General features: G+C 49.9%; 16 non-coding genes across 16 annotated transcripts; all 16 read right to left on the bottom strand.

Moving 5' to 3' along the window:
* Positions 1-219: 219 nt before the first annotated feature.
* On the bottom strand, positions 220-292 carry trnar-acg (transfer RNA arginine (anticodon ACG)). Its single transcript has one exon. It is a non-coding gene; the product is annotated as a tRNA-Arg (tRNA).
* Positions 293-527: 235 nt separating this feature from the next.
* trnah-gug (transfer RNA histidin (anticodon GUG)) lies at positions 528-599 on the bottom strand. The gene has a single exon. It is a non-coding gene; the product is annotated as a tRNA-His (tRNA).
* A 550-nt stretch (positions 600-1,149) lies between these two features.
* Positions 1,150-1,222, bottom strand: trnar-acg (transfer RNA arginine (anticodon ACG)). The gene has a single exon. It is a non-coding gene; the product is annotated as a tRNA-Arg (tRNA).
* An 857-nt stretch (positions 1,223-2,079) lies between these two features.
* trnar-acg (transfer RNA arginine (anticodon ACG)) lies at positions 2,080-2,152 on the bottom strand. Its single transcript has one exon. It is a non-coding gene; the product is annotated as a tRNA-Arg (tRNA).
* A 235-nt stretch (positions 2,153-2,387) lies between these two features.
* Positions 2,388-2,459, bottom strand: trnah-gug (transfer RNA histidin (anticodon GUG)). Its single transcript has one exon. It is a non-coding gene; the product is annotated as a tRNA-His (tRNA).
* Positions 2,460-3,009: 550 nt separating this feature from the next.
* trnar-acg (transfer RNA arginine (anticodon ACG)) lies at positions 3,010-3,082 on the bottom strand. The gene has a single exon. It is a non-coding gene; the product is annotated as a tRNA-Arg (tRNA).
* A 235-nt stretch (positions 3,083-3,317) lies between these two features.
* Positions 3,318-3,389, bottom strand: trnah-gug (transfer RNA histidin (anticodon GUG)). Its single transcript has one exon. It is a non-coding gene; the product is annotated as a tRNA-His (tRNA).
* A 550-nt stretch (positions 3,390-3,939) lies between these two features.
* On the bottom strand, positions 3,940-4,012 carry trnar-acg (transfer RNA arginine (anticodon ACG)). The gene has a single exon. It is a non-coding gene; the product is annotated as a tRNA-Arg (tRNA).
* A 235-nt stretch (positions 4,013-4,247) lies between these two features.
* Positions 4,248-4,319, bottom strand: trnah-gug (transfer RNA histidin (anticodon GUG)). The gene has a single exon. It is a non-coding gene; the product is annotated as a tRNA-His (tRNA).
* Positions 4,320-4,869: 550 nt separating this feature from the next.
* trnar-acg (transfer RNA arginine (anticodon ACG)) lies at positions 4,870-4,942 on the bottom strand. The gene has a single exon. It is a non-coding gene; the product is annotated as a tRNA-Arg (tRNA).
* Positions 4,943-5,177: 235 nt separating this feature from the next.
* trnah-gug (transfer RNA histidin (anticodon GUG)) lies at positions 5,178-5,249 on the bottom strand. Its single transcript has one exon. It is a non-coding gene; the product is annotated as a tRNA-His (tRNA).
* Positions 5,250-5,799: 550 nt separating this feature from the next.
* trnar-acg (transfer RNA arginine (anticodon ACG)) lies at positions 5,800-5,872 on the bottom strand. Its single transcript has one exon. It is a non-coding gene; the product is annotated as a tRNA-Arg (tRNA).
* A 235-nt stretch (positions 5,873-6,107) lies between these two features.
* trnah-gug (transfer RNA histidin (anticodon GUG)) lies at positions 6,108-6,179 on the bottom strand. The gene has a single exon. It is a non-coding gene; the product is annotated as a tRNA-His (tRNA).
* Positions 6,180-6,729: 550 nt separating this feature from the next.
* Positions 6,730-6,802, bottom strand: trnar-acg (transfer RNA arginine (anticodon ACG)). Its single transcript has one exon. It is a non-coding gene; the product is annotated as a tRNA-Arg (tRNA).
* Positions 6,803-7,037: 235 nt separating this feature from the next.
* On the bottom strand, positions 7,038-7,109 carry trnah-gug (transfer RNA histidin (anticodon GUG)). Its single transcript has one exon. It is a non-coding gene; the product is annotated as a tRNA-His (tRNA).
* Positions 7,110-7,659: 550 nt separating this feature from the next.
* On the bottom strand, positions 7,660-7,732 carry trnar-acg (transfer RNA arginine (anticodon ACG)). The gene has a single exon. It is a non-coding gene; the product is annotated as a tRNA-Arg (tRNA).
* Between the last annotated feature and the right edge of the window lie 1,187 nt (positions 7,733-8,919).

The following is an 8,919-nucleotide window of genomic DNA, read 5'->3' on the forward strand; positions in this document are numbered from 1 at the left end:
CGGTGAAGAAAAGCATTCCCTTTTCCAAGGCTCTTTCGATACCTGCTGCAGCAAAACGTTCATTCGGGCGCTTCCTTCTGGGTATCTGCGCAACGGTGCGGAATCAAAGTAGGAGCTTTGGCCAAAACGTCATAAGGCCTGTTGTTTTACTTTGGCGCGCTACGCTCAACGGACATCTTTCCCTCATCGCCCAAATTCAGAATTGGTTAAATGGATGCTCGAGCCAGCCAGGAGTCGAACCTGGAATCTTCTGATCCGTAGTCAGACGCGTTATCCATTGCGCCACTGGCCCGATGTGTATGCTGCATGCCATGTCACCGACCCACGACACTCGCTTGGAGCGAAAGAAGTGACGGGGAAACGGCAGACAGTGGTCTTCCTCTTTCACAGGTTTACTAACCGAGACTACATATATCTAAAGGCTCTTTTTAAACAGACACGAGGGGGAGTAGCTATGCGCATGGCACTGGTCGCGTGTAGCGTACAGGCACGGCGCGCAACGTCCCTTGTCTGCACAACGAAAAATGTGCCGTGACCCGGATTCGAACCGGGGTTGCTGCGACCACAACGCAGAGTACTAACCACTATACGATCACGGCTCGCCGCTTGTCGCAGGACACACGAGAGGTGGTGGCCACGGGTGTTGTGACCTGTGCTGTGCCACACGAATGAGCTACACACATAAGTTGCCAGCCTCTCTCCCTTTGTCGAAGCTGTCCTAATTTGCAAACAAGGCATTTTCCACCTTGTTTTCTTTGGCACATTTCAAGGGGCGTCCATTTTTGATGTGTTTATGACAAGATTGTTGAGCATTTTACAAGAACGGTGCGGAAGCACATGCATTTTCTCTCGTTTGCGTCAAATCCTTGTAGGGTTACGCCACAGCCAGCTTTTTCTTCTCTTTTTTTCTTCTTTTCCAAACCGGTGAAGAAAAGCATTCCCTTTTCCAAGGCTCTTTCGATACCTGCTGCAGCAAAACGTTCATTCGGGCGCTTCCTTCTGGGTATCTGCGCAACGGTGCGGAATCAAAGTAGGAGCTTTGGTGAAAACGTCATAATGCCTGTTGTTTTACTTTGGCGCGCTACGCTCAACTGCTTGACAGACATCTTTCCCTCATCGCCCAAATACAGAATTGGTTAAATGGATGCTCGAGCCAGCCAGGAGTCGAACCTGGAATCTTCTGATCCGTAGTCAGACGCGTTATCCATTGCGCCACTGGCCCGATGTGTATGCTGTATGCCATGTCACCGACCCACGACACTCGCTTGGAGCGAAAGAAGTGACGGGGAAACGGCAGACAGTGGTCTTCCTCTTTCACAGGTTTACTAACCGAGACTACATATATCTAAAGGCTCTTTTTAAACAGACACGAGGGGGAGTAGCTATGCGCATGGCACTGGTCGCGCGTAGCGTACAGGCACGGCGCGCAACGTCCCTTGTCTGCACAACGAAAAATGTGCCGTGACCCGGATACGAACCGGGGTTGCTGCGACCACAACGCAGAGTACTAACCACTATACGATCACGGCTCGCCGCTTGTCGCAGGACACACGAGAGGTGGTGGCCACGGGTGTTGTGACCTGTGCTGTGCCACACGAATGAGCTACACACATAAGTTGCCAGCCTCTCTCCCTTTGTCGAAGCTGTCCTAATTTGCAAACAAGGCATTTTCCACCTTGTTTTCTTTGGCACATTTCAAGGGGCGTCCATTTTTGATGTGTTTATGACAAGATTGTTGAGCATTTTACAAGAACGGTGCGGAAGCACATGCATTTTCTCTCGTTTGCGTCAAATCCTTGTAGGGTTACGCCACAGCCAGCTTTTTCTTCTCTTTTTTTCTTCTTTTCCAAACCGGTGAAGAAAAGCATTCCCTTTTCCAAGGCTCTTTCGATACCTGCTGCAGCAAAACGTTCATTCGGGCGCTTCCTTCTGGGTATCCGCGCAACGGTGCGGAATCAAAGTAGGAGCTTTGGTGAAAACGTCATAACGCCTGTTGTTTTACTTTGGCGCGCTACGCTCAACTGCTTGACAGACATCTTTCCCTCATCGCCCAAATACAGAATTGGTTAAATGGATGCTCGAGCCAGCCAGGAGTCGAACCTGGAATCTTCTGATCCGTAGTCAGACGCGTTATCCATTGCGCCACTGGCCCGATGTGTATGCTGCATGCCATGTCACCGACCCACGACACTCGCTTGGAGCGAAAGAAGTGACGGGGAAACGGCAGACAGTGGTCTTCCTCTTTCACAGGTTTACTAACCGAGACTACATATATCTAAAGGCTCTTTTTAAACAGACACGAGGGGGAGTAGCTATGCGCATGGCACTGGTCGCGTGTAGCGTACAGGCACGGCGCGCAACGTCCCTTGTCTGCACAACGAAAAATGTGCCGTGACCCGGATTCGAACCGGGGTTGCTGCGACCACAACGCAGAGTACTAACCACTATACGATCACGGCTCGCCGCTTGTCGCAGGACACACGAGAGGTGGTGGCCACGGGTGTTGTGACCTGTGCTGTGCCACACGAATGAGCTACACACATAAGTTGCCAGCCTCTCTCCCTTTGTCGAAGCTGTCCTAATTTGCAAACAAGGCATTTTCCACCTTGTTTCCTTTGGCACATTTCAAGCGGCGTCCATTTTTGATGTGTTTATGACAAGATTGTTGAGCATTTTACAAGAACGGTGCGGAAGCACATGCATTTTCTCTCGTTTGCGTCAAATCCTTGTAGGGTTACGCCACAGCCAGCTTTTTCTTCTCTTTTTTTCTTCTTTTCCAAACCGGTGAAGAAAAGCATTTCCTTTTCCAAGGCTCTTTCGATACCTGCTGCAGCAAAACGTTCATTCGGGCGCTTCCTTCTGGGTATCCGCGCAACGGTGCGGAATCAAAGTAGGAGCTTTGGTGAAAACGTCATAACGCCTGTTGTTTTACTTTGGCGCGCTACGCTCAACTGCTTGACAGACATCTTTCCCTCATCGCCCAAATACAGAATTGGTTAAATGGATGCTCGAGCCAGCCAGGAGTCGAACCTGGAATCTTCTGATCCGTAGTCAGACGCGTTATCCATTGCGCCACTGGCCCGATGTGTATGCTGCATGCCATGTCACCGACCCACGACACTCGCTTGGAGCGAAAGAAGTGACGGGGAAACGGCAGACAGTGGTCTTCCTCTTTCACAGGTTTACTAACCGAGACTACATATATCTAAAGGCTCTTTTTAAACAGACACGAGGGGGAGTAGCTATGCGCATGGCACTGGTCGCGCGTAGCGTACAGGCACGGCGCGCAACGTCCCTTGTCTGCACAACGAAAAATGTGCCGTGACCCGGATTCGAACCGGGGTTGCTGCGACCACAACGCAGAGTACTAACCACTATACGATCACGGCTCGCCGCTTGTCGCAGGACACACGAGAGGTGGTGGCCACGGGTGTTGTGACCTGTGCTGTGCCACACGAATGAGCTACACACATAAGTTGCCAGCCTCTCTCCCTTTGTCGAAGCTGTCCTAATTTGCAAACAAGGCATTTTCCACCTTGTTTCCTTTGGCACATTTCAAGGGGCGTCCATTTTTGATGTGTTTATGACAAGATTGTTGAGCATTTTACAAGAACGGTGCGGAAGCACATGCATTTTCTCTCGTTTGCGTCAAATCCTTGTAGGGTTACGCCACAGCCAGCTTTTTCTTCTCTTTTTTTCTTCTTTTCCAAACCGGTGAAGAAAAGCATTCCCTTTTCCAAGGCTCTTTCGATACCTGCTGCAGCAAAACGTTCATTCGGGCGCTTCCTTCTGGGTATCTGCGCAACGGTGCGGAATCAAAGTAGGAGCTTTGGTGAAAACGTCATAACGCCTGTTGTTTTACTTTGGCGCGCTACGCTCAACTGCTTGACAGACATCTTTCCCTCATCGCCCAAATACAGAATTGGTTAAATGGATGCTCGAGCCAGCCAGGAGTCGAACCTGGAATCTTCTGATCCGTAGTCAGACGCGTTATCCATTGCGCCACTGGCCCGATGTGTATGCTGCATGCCATGTCACCGACCCACGACACTCGCTTGGAGCGAAAGAAGTGACGGGGAAACGGCAGACAGTGGTCTTCCTCTTTCACAGGTTTACTAACCGAGACTACATATATCTAAAGGCTCTTTTTAAACAGACACGAGGGGGAGTAGCTATGCGCATGGCACTGGTCGCGTGTAGCGTACAGGCACGGCGCGCAACGTCCCTTGTCTGCACAACGAAAAATGTGCCGTGACCCGGATTCGAACCGGGGTTGCTGCGACCACAACGCAGAGTACTAACCACTATACGATCACGGCTCGCCGCTTGTCGCAGGACAAACGAGAGATGGTGGCCACGGGTGTTGTGACCTGTGCTGTGCCACACGAATGAGCTACACACATAAGTTGCCAGCCTCTCTCCCTTTGTCGAAGCTGTCCTAATTTGCAAACAAGGCATTTTCCACCTTGTTTTCTTTGGCACATTTCAAGGGGCGTCCATTTTTGATGTGTTTATGACAAGATTGTTGAGCATTTTACAAGAACGGTGCGGAAGCACATGCATTTTCTCTCGTTTGCGTCAAATCCTTGTAGGGTTACGCCACAGCCAGCTTTTTCTTCTCTTTTTTTCTTCTTTTCCAAACCGGTGAAGAAAAGCATTTCCTTTTCCAAGGCTCTTTCGATACCTGCTGCAGCAAAACGTTCATTCGGGCGCTTCCTTCTGGGTATCTGCGCAACGGTGCGGAATCAAAGTAGGAGCTTTGGTGAAAACGTCATAACGCCTGTTGTTTTACTTTGGCGCGCTACGCTCAACTGCTTGACAGACATCTTTCCCTCATCGCCCAAATACAGAATTGGTTAAATGGATGCTCGAGCCAGCCAGGAGTCGAACCTGGAATCTTCTGATCCGTAGTCAGACGCGTTATCCATTGCGCCACTGGCCCGATGTGTATGCTGCATGCCATGTCACCGACCCACGACACTCGCTTGGAGCGAAAGAAGTGACGGGGAAACGGCAGACAGTGGTCTTCCTCTTTCACAGGTTTACTAACCGAGACTACATATATCTAAAGGCTCTTTTTAAACAGACACGAGGGGGAGTAGCTATGCGCATGGCACTGGTCGCGTGTAGCGTACAGGCACGGCGCGCAACGTCCCTTGTCTGCACAACGAAAAATGTGCCGCGACCCGGATTCGAACCGGGGTTGCTGCGACCACAACGCAGAGTACTAACCACTATACGATCACGGCTCGCCGCTTGTCGCAGGACACACGAGAGGTGGTGGCCACGGGTGTTGTGACCTGTGCTGTGCCACACGAATGAGCTACACACATAAGTTGCCAGCCTCTCTCCCTTTGTCGAAGCTGTCCTAATTTGCAAACAAGGCATTTTCCACCTTGTTTCCTTTGGCACATTTCAAGGGGCGTCCATTTTTGATGTGTTTATGACAAGATTGTTGAGCATTTTACAAGAACGGTGCGGAAGCACATGCATTTTCTCTCGTTTGCGTCAAATCCTTGTAGGGTTACGCCACAGCCAGCTTTTTCTTCTCTTTTTTTCTTCTTTTCCAAACCGGTGAAGAAAAGCATTCCCTTTTCCAAGGCTCTTTCGATACCTGCTGCAGCAAAACGTTCATTCGGGCGCTTCCTTCTGGGTATCTGCGCAACGGTGCGGAATCAAAGTAGGAGCTTTGGTGAAAACGTCATAACGCCTGTTGTTTTACTTTGGCGCGCTACGCTCAACTGCTTGACAGACATCTTTCCCTCATCGCCCAAATACAGAATTGGTTAAATGGATGCTCGAGCCAGCCAGGAGTCGAACCTGGAATCTTCTGATCCGTAGTCAGACGCGTTATCCATTGCGCCACTGGCCCGATGTGTATGCTGCATGCCATGTCACCGACCCACGACACTCGCTTGGAGCGAAAGAAGTGACGGGGAAACGGCAGACAGTGGTCTTCCTCTTTCACAGGTTTACTAACCGAGACTACATATATCTAAAGGCTCTTTTTAAACAGACACGAGGGGGAGTAGCTATGCGCATGGCACTGGTCGCGTGTAGCGTACAGGCACGGCGCGCAACGTCCCTTGTCTGCACAACGAAAAATGTGCCGTGACCCGGATTCGAACCGGGGTTGCTGCGACCACAACGCAGAGTACTAACCACTATACGATCACGGCTCGCCGCTTGTCGCAGGACAAACGAGAGATGGTGGCCACGGGTGTTGTGACCTGTGCTGTGCCACACGAATGAGCTACACACATAAGTTGCCAGCCTCTCTCCCTTTGTCGAAGCTGTCCTAATTTGCAAACAAGGCATTTTCCACCTTGTTTTCTTTGGCACATTTCAAGGGGCGTCCATTTTTGATGTGTTTATGACAAGATTGTTGAGCATTTTACAAGAACGGTGCGGAAGCACATGCATTTTCTCTCGTTTGCGTCAAATCCTTGTAGGGTTACGCCACAGCCAGCTTTTTCTTCTCTTTTTTTCTTCTTTTCCAAACCGGTGAAGAAAAGCATTTCCTTTTCCAAGGCTCTTTCGATACCTGCTGCAGCAAAACGTTCATTCGGGCGCTTCCTTCTGGGTATCTGCGCAACGGTGCGGAATCAAAGTAGGAGCTTTGGTGAAAACGTCATAACGCCTGTTGTTTTACTTTGGCGCGCTACGCTCAACTGCTTGACAGACATCTTTCCCTCATCGCCCAAATACAGAATTGGTTAAATGGATGCTCGAGCCAGCCAGGAGTCGAACCTGGAATCTTCTGATCCGTAGTCAGACGCGTTATCCATTGCGCCACTGGCCCGATGTGTATGCTGCATGCCATGTCACCGACCCACGACACTCGCTTGGAGCGAAAGAAGTGACGGGGAAACGGCAGACAGTGGTCTTCCTCTTTCACAGGTTTACTAACCGAGACTACATATATCTAAAGGCTCTTTTTAAACAGACACGAGGGGGAGTAGCTATGCGCATGGCACTGGTCGCGTGTAGCGTACAGGCACGGCGCGCAACGTCCCTTGTCTGCACAACGAAAAATGTGCCGCGACCCGGATTCGAACCGGGGTTGCTGCGACCACAACGCAGAGTACTAACCACTATACGATCACGGCTCGCCGCTTGTCGCAGGACACACGAGAGGTGGTGGCCACGGGTGTTGTGACCTGTGCTGTGCCACACGAATGAGCTACACACATAAGTTGCCAGCCTCTCTCCCTTTGTCGAAGCTGTCCTAATTTGCAAACAAGGCATTTTCCACCTTGTTTCCTTTGGCACATTTCAAGGGGCGTCCATTTTTGATGTGTTTATGACAAGATTGTTGAGCATTTTACAAGAACGGTGCGGAAGCACATGCATTTTTTCTCGTTTGCGTCAAATCCTTGTAGGGTTACGCCACAGCCAGCTTTTTCTTCTCTTTTTTTCTTCTTTTCCAAACCGGTGAAGAAAAGCATTCCCTTTTCCAAGGCTCTTTCGATACCTGCTGCAGCAAAACGTTCATTCGGGCGCTTCCTTCTGGGTATCCGCGCAACGGTGCGGAATCAAAGTAGGAGCTTTGGTGAAAACGTCATAACGCCTGTTGTTTTACTTTGGCGCGCTACGCTCAACTGCTTGACAGACATCTTTCCCTCATCGCCCAAATACAGAATTGGTTAAATGGATGCTCGAGCCAGCCAGGAGTCGAACCTGGAATCTTCTGATCCGTAGTCAGACGCGTTATCCATTGCGCCACTGGCCCGAGGTGTATGCTGCATGCAATGTCACCGACCCAAGACACTCGCTTGGAGCGAAAGAAGTGACGGGGAAACGGCAGACAGTGGTCTTCCTCTTTCACAGGTTTACTAACCGAGACTACATATATCTAAAGGCTCTTTTTAAACAGACACGAGGGGGAGTAGCTATGCGCATGGCACTGGTCGCGTGTAGCGTACAGGCACGGCGCGCAACGTCCCTTGTCTGCACAACGAAAAATGTGCCGTGACCCGGATTCGCTGCGACCACAACGCAGAGTACTAACCACTATACGATCACGGCTCGCCGCTTGTCGCAGGACACACGAGAGGTGGTGGCCACGGGTGTTGTGACCTGTGCTGTGCCACACGAATGAGCTACACACATAAGTTGCCAGCCTCTCTCCCTTTGTCGAAGCTGTCCTAATTTGCAAACAAGGCATTTTCCACCTTGTTTTCTTTGGCACATTTCAAGGGGCGTCCATTTTTGATGTGTTTATGACAAGATTGTTGAGCATTTTACAAGAACGGTGCGGAAGCACATGCATTTTCTCTCGTTTGCGTCAAATCCTTGTAGGGTTACGCCACAGCCAGCTTTTTCTTCTCTTTTTTTCTTCTTTTCCAAACCGGTGAAGAAAAGCATTCCCTTTTCCAAGGCTCTTTCGATACCTGCTGCAGCAAAACGTTCATTCGGGCGCTTCCTTCTGGGTATCTGCGCAACGGTGCGGAATCAAAGTAGGAGCTTTGGTGAAAACGTCATAATGCCTGTTGTTTTACTTTGGCGCGCTACGCTCAACTGCTTGACAGACATCTTTCCCTCATCGCCCAAATACAGAATTGGTTAAATGGATGCTCGAGCCAGCCAGGAGTCGAACCTGGAATCTTCTGATCCGTAGTCAGACGCGTTATCCATTGCGCCAAAGCTGGCGAACATTCGTCTACCTGAGGGGGGGAAGAAAGGAAAGGAGGGGGGAGAAAGGGGAAGAAGAAAAAGGAGGAAAAAAGAGGGGAAAAAGGAAAAAAGAAAGAAAAAAGGAGAGAAAAAGGGAAGGAAGGGATTTTTATGGCCCATACCTACATCACCAATGTTTTTAAAATGTTGAGGTATATCAGGAATCACAATTAAAACCTTATATTTCTATTTCTATAGACATATATATGGGATAAAAGTTAATCCCAAGGTTCTGGTTTGGCT

Source organism: Hypomesus nipponensis, chromosome 5 (genome assembly GCF_054491055.1).
Source record: "Hypomesus nipponensis isolate SF chromosome 5, ASM5449105v1, whole genome shotgun sequence".
NCBI lineage: Eukaryota > Metazoa > Chordata > Actinopteri > Osmeriformes > Osmeridae > Hypomesus > Hypomesus nipponensis.